This window comes from Lolium perenne, chromosome 7 (assembly GCF_019359855.2).
Source record: "Lolium perenne isolate Kyuss_39 chromosome 7, Kyuss_2.0, whole genome shotgun sequence".
Lineage (NCBI taxonomy): Eukaryota > Viridiplantae > Streptophyta > Magnoliopsida > Poales > Poaceae > Lolium > Lolium perenne.
Window position 1 is genome coordinate 154,665,626 of NC_067250.2, and position 6,583 is coordinate 154,672,208.

The window sequence follows — 6,583 nt, forward strand, 5'->3', positions numbered from 1 at the left end:
GATTTGTGGACAAAGGATTGATTTTGAACAATGATAAACCAACTACAAACAAAGAAGTTATGATGGGCCCTGACTCCGTTAAAATGGCTATACGCCATGAAATCCAAGATAGATGAATACTTTTTGAAAGTAAATGGATCTATAAAATTGATGGACTTGGATGTAAAATCCTTGAAGAAGTTCGACTTGTCGAAAAGCTGTTTACGACAAAGTTCAAAGAGTTGACTACGATAAGATTAGATCTTCCGTAGCAATGCTTATAGTCTATGTGGATCATTCTAGCAATCACTACATATTTCTTTTATGAGATATGCTAGTAGGATGGCAAAATACATTACTTATCAGAAGTGTGTATTAAAGGTGTATACAAGATACAACCAAGAGTTTTGCTGGTCCATGAAATACTAGATAGGTATAAAAACTTCAATTGGATGAAGTGAGTATCGCGGAGTTGGAATCTTCACCGGATGAAATAGTCAAAGAGTTTTTGATTTCATCAGAGACGATGAAGAGGCTTGCATTTGCAAGAAATTAAGTGGGAGCGCTGAGACATATTTATAATACTTATGTAGATGACATATAGTTGGTTATAAATGATGTAATTATATACTTGATTAAAAGGTTTCATTGAGAAATTAACTTCAATGAAAGAATATGGACTGAAACAAATTTTGTGTCAAGATCTATGAAGATAGATTGAAACACATAATAAGTTTAAGTCAAAGTACATAGAATGGATGTTGAAATAGTTCAATATAGAAATATTAAGAAAATATGCTTGTCATGTGAAGGTTTAACAAGACTTGAGTGTATCTGACACTCAATGAGTAAAAACACATGAGTGATTATAGATCATGAATAATATGTACACAATCAGATGTCCTATGCTCTAAAAGTGTTATGAGCATGTACCAGAATGATTCATGTGATGATCATTGAAAAATAGTAAGAATATTCTTGAGTACTTAAGAAGAACCAAGGATATATATATAGTTTTGTATGGAGAAATGACAAACAAATCGCTGTAAGGTGTTGCACCAATATTTGTTTTGTCACATATAAAAATAGAATTTCAATCTCAAATTAGACTAAGTGTTGTTTAAAATGTAGCACAATGAGCTAGAAGTTGTCTATGCTAGATTTAGAAGAGTTCTAAATATTGTGACGGATTCTACAAACAAAGGCAGAGTATGTCATTATTTTGACAATGACTGAGGATGTTGAGTCAAGAAGTTCTTTGAGAACTTGGTGTAGTTCCGATAGTGTCAGAACTTTGAAGCTATATTGTATGTGACAATATTAGTGACTTATTTCAGACCGCGGAATTAAGGTTCCACCATAAGACCAAACGTATTTAATGCCAACTCATTTAGAAAATGAGTGATGCGTTGAGACGCAAATGAATTACAAAATACATACGTTTCTGAGCGTGTCAGATCCATTGACTAAAACCTCTCTCATGAGCAATACATGATAAAGCACCGGAAGGCCAAGGTGTTATATCTTTACAAATGTAAACTAGATTATTGACTCTAGTGCAAGTGGGAGAATGTTGGAGATATGCCCAAGAGGCAATAATAAAATGGTTATTATAATATATCTTTGTGTTTATGATAATGTTTGCATACCATGCTATAATTGTATTAACCGAAACATTGATACATGTGTGTTATGTAAACAACAAGGAGTCCCTAGTAAGCCTCTTGTATAACTAGCTTGTTGATTAATAGATGATCATAGTTTCATGATCATGAACATTGGATGTTATTAATAACAAGGTTATGTCATTATATGAATGATGTAATGGACACACCCAATTAAGCGTAGCATATGATCACGTCATTAAGTTCTATTTGCTATAAGCTTTCGATACATAGTTACCTAGTCCTTTCAACCATGAGATCATGTAAATCACTTATGCCGGAAGGGTACTTTGATTACATCAAACGCCACTGCGTAAATGGTGGTTATAAAGGTGGGATTAAGTATCCGGAAAATATGAGTTGAGGCATATGGATCAATAGTGGGATTTGTCCATCACGATGACGGATAGATATACTCTGGGCCCTCTCGGTGGAATGTCGTCTAAATAGCTTGCAAGCATATGAATGGTTCATAAGAGACTACATACCACAGTACGAGTAAAGAGTACTTTTCAGGAGACGAGGTTGAACGAGGTATAAAGATACCGATGATCAAACCTCGGACAAGTAAAATATCGCGTGACAAAGGGAATCGGTATCGTATGTGAATGGTTCAGTCGATCACTAAAGTCATCATTGAATATGTGGGAGCCAATATGGATCTCCAGATCCCGCTATTGGTTATTGGTCAGAGAGAAGTCTCAACCATGTCTACATAGTTCGCGAACCGTAGGGTGACACACTTAAGGTTTGATGTCGTTTAAGTAGATATGGAAACATGGAATGGAGTTCGAAGTTTTGTTCGGAGTCTCGGATGGGATCCAGGACATCACGAGGAGGTCCAGAATGGTCCGGAGAATAAGATTCATATATAGGAAGTCATTTGCTAGGTTTGAAAATGATCCGGTATTTTTTCTGGAAGGTTCTAGAAGAGTCCGGAAGAAATCAGCATGGAAGGTGGAGTCCCAGAGGGACTCCACCCACCTTGGCCGGCCAGCCTAAGGGAGGAGGAGTCCCAAGTGGACTCCTCCCCATGGTGGCCGGCCACCCCACCAAAGGAAAGGGGGGAGTCCCACTCCCCCTAGGTTTGGTCATATGGAAGGTTTTATGTTGGGGTCTTATTCGGAGACTTTTGACCTAATCCTTGGGGCTTCCACCTATATAAAGAGGGGAGGGGAGGGGCTGGCCGTCCACACCAAGACCACCATGGACGCACCCCCCAAGAGCCCCCACTCCCAGAAAACCCTAGCGGTTCCCTCCTCCCTATCTCTCCCACATAGATTAGGCGAAGCTCTGTCGGAGATCTCCACCACCACCGCCACCACGCCGTCGTGCTGCCGGGATTCCGAGGAGGATCTACTACTTCTTCTGCCCACTGGAACAGGGAGAAGGACATCGTCTGCATCAACACCGAACGTGTGACCGAGTACGGAGGTGCTGCCCGATTGTGGCACCGCCAAGATCTTCTACGCGCTTTTGAAAGCGGTAGGTGATCGTCTACCGCAGCAACGAGAGCCTCCTCTTGTAGGCTTTGGAAATCTTCAAGGGTTAGTCTCGTTCATCCCCTCGTTGCTCCCATCTTCTAGATTGCATCTTGGCTTGGATTGCGTTCTCGCGGTAGGAAATTTTTTGTTTTCTATGCTACGAATCCCAACAGGTATCTGGCCGGAAGTTCCGGCTGTGGCGGGCGGAAGTTCCGGCCTGGAGCGTCCAGCGCTTCTTCCTCCTTCTCTTCCATGCTTCCGTGACATCGGCCTTGCGTCCTCGGGTCTCCATGGCATAATCTCTTCCCTCCGTACTTGTCGTCGAGTTCCTATCATCAAGGTATGACGGAGTATGAAGTAGCATATCGTTCCACATAGGCGATTGTAGGAACACATAAAGGAGAAGATTCACCTTTGGGTGTCGTCTTGATGATGAAGCACATGATGCGGTGAAGACCAAAGATTGCCCTGTATCACTAGGTGTGCGGTTGGAGTAGTGGAAGCTAAGGCGATGGAAAATCTGCAGCGTAGTTGTTGTTGTGCTGGTATGTTTCTCATGCGCGCGCATGAAAAGAAAGTGGTGGCGAGGCTTGGCGGGAGCGAGCGAGGGGCGTGAGGCGCTGTTGGGGCGGCCAGCGCAGGGAGGCGACGCGGCACTAGCGTGCGGTGCTGTTGCGGCTCGGCGAGCGAGGTGGCTGGCGGGAAAGGACGAGCGGTGCAGGGCGCAGTCGGTGGCTTGCGCGGGCACGCGTCGGCATGAAGGAGCGCAGCGATTGGGCAGGAAGCGAGACTAGCGGCAGGCCCGAGACGACGAGAGGGAAGAGGACGAGTACGGCGCGAGCACGCCGACACGATTTGGAACAGAAATTGGATAGAAATTTGGGGAAGAAAGGAAGAGATTTTTGGTGGGGATTTTTGGAGCAAAAGAAGAGGATCTCAGATCTGATTTGGGGGCTAGGGTTTGGGGAGGAGGAAGAAGAGGAAAGCTGCCCTTAAATAGGTCAAGGTGGTAGGTGGACTTGGTCTAGTTTTTGGGCCAAAACTTTGTCAGACATTTTGCCAACTTTTATTTTAACAAATGACAAAACAAGTTAGCAAAACATTTTATTTAGAGTAACGGACTGGAAATTAAATTGGTTTAATATTTCGAAATTAAGAAAAGAGCGGGGTGGCGTTATGATTCGCCGGGGTATTTTAGCAAAAAAAAAAAAGGATTTTTGGGAAAATAATTTCCGAGATTGAAAATATGCAAGAAAAATTTGCATGATGACGTCACGATGATAAAAAACAAACGGCAAACAAACCTAATATGGAATATTTTCCAGGACGTTACAATGGAGCACCCGAAACTTCTGATGATGCTGAAACTTTGTATGAAACTGGACCTAAACCCGAAACTTCTGATGATGCTAAAACTGTCGAGGATGATATATTTAAAAGAATGGGACATTGGGTGGGTGCCAATGGAGAATGGATTGCCTTTGCCCAACGCCTGGGTCGCTGATATCTCCAAAACGTATACACAATGGTACAAGTCGAACTGCCACCCGTGCAACATGTTGGGATAGATCAATACGAGGCTGAATGGTACCCCTACCCCCTTTCACATACTACTACCAGCATGCATGTCAACACCCGGATTATTAAGTCCATATGCCTATTATGCCATACATCGCAATCCCAGGAAGATTGTTTTTGCGAGACATAACAGTTGAATATCATAGAGTCATCATTCATTACAACACCATAATGGTCTTACAATTAAAAGGATCACATGATCCAGTCTCCTTACAACACTTGATCTATTGATCATTACATAACACGTAGCGGAAGAGAAGTAGTAGTGGACTATCTATTTTACAGGCAACGCTTGACATTAAAAGAGGCTCCTAGTTGTCGTAGACGTCCTGCTGGCCGTCATCTTCATACTGCTATTCAGCTTCAAAGTCTGGCCATTTGAATAGCCAGGGACACAGCCATGAGTACTTTAAAGTACTCGCAAACTAATACTAGGGTAAGAACTAACAGTTTGAGGGAAAGTATGCTAAGCTCTAGGTTATTTGCATAAAGCCAATTTTAGTTCATAAACAGTTTGGTAAAAGTCTCCTCATACGCTAACTAACTCAAGTGGGAACATTAGTGTCATTCCCACAACTCTGTTGTGATTCAAATCAAAGTCACCTTTCAAATTCAATTCACAAGTCACAATTTAGGAAAATTTTCTGATGACAGAATAGTATGGCCTTTCCAACTGTCCATGACCGCGGACGCGGCTATTCGAATAGGTTTACACTCTGCAGAGGTTGCACACTTGTGCCACAACATTTGACTACATCCATCAGGGATAACCCTGAATAATCATAACTCAGTATGCAGATCATCAACCATTAACCTTTCACTTACACACCCTAGTATAGGCACCTCTCCCCATGAGCTTGGCCTCCCGGTGATAGCCAACTGTTATCCCGAGAACTGTACAGGGCTTGGGTCGTACGTTCACCTCATTTCACGTCATTTCACTTTCAACGGAGGCAGCCTCGGCATAACCTCTATGACGCTTGTTTAGAGGGAACCCATACTAAGACACATAAATTTCTAGCTAAAGCCTTACCCATAATCAGGTATTGTGGGGGTACTCAAGAATTGGAATGTTATCGCATCCAACTCAATCATCAGTTTTTATCAAATTCACCAAGTCATTCAAGTCACATTCACCTTCAAAATCTTTCAATAGAATGACTCATCATTCCAAGGTTTGCAAATTCATTTTCAAATCACATGTTCCCATCTAGAGTAGTCATTTTTAGTTTTAGCACTAGCAACTAGTCATGAGGGGTGCTAATTAGCTTGTATTGCTCTAGGCTAACTTTGATGCTCTTGTACTAATCCAATACTAACCAAATGAATCATGAATCAAAAGTAACTTTGATAAACCAAAATCAAAAGCTTATAAGGTAAAAACTTGGGATGGGATCATTAAGCATAAAGTAGTAGTAATGGTGCCTTGCTCTTGTAGAGCTTTGCTCTTGCAAGAATATTAGCTTGCCTTGGTTGGTGTATTGATCAAAGTGGTCTTCTTCTTCCTGGAAGTAGACCTCCTCCTCCTAGTACTCCTCGGTACTAGCGTCTAAAATTGAATACGAAGTACACAATCACCAAACAAGTCTTAAGGCTGTACTAACCACTCAATTGGTTCACATCCACTATTCTAGCATCACAACATTAATCACAAAGGGGTTTGGCTTGTGTGTTAAGAAAACTTGTGAGAGAGAAATAATTTCCTCTCATTGAATCTTCTCAAGATTTAAGTTCCTCAAATAATAATAAGGTATGAATTCATGTTGATGAATGTCAACAATTCATATCTATCACTTGGGGAAATTGATTTAAATGAGGTGCTAACCTCATACAATTTAATCCTTACTCCTCCAGCAATTTAATGTCTCTAAGTAATCC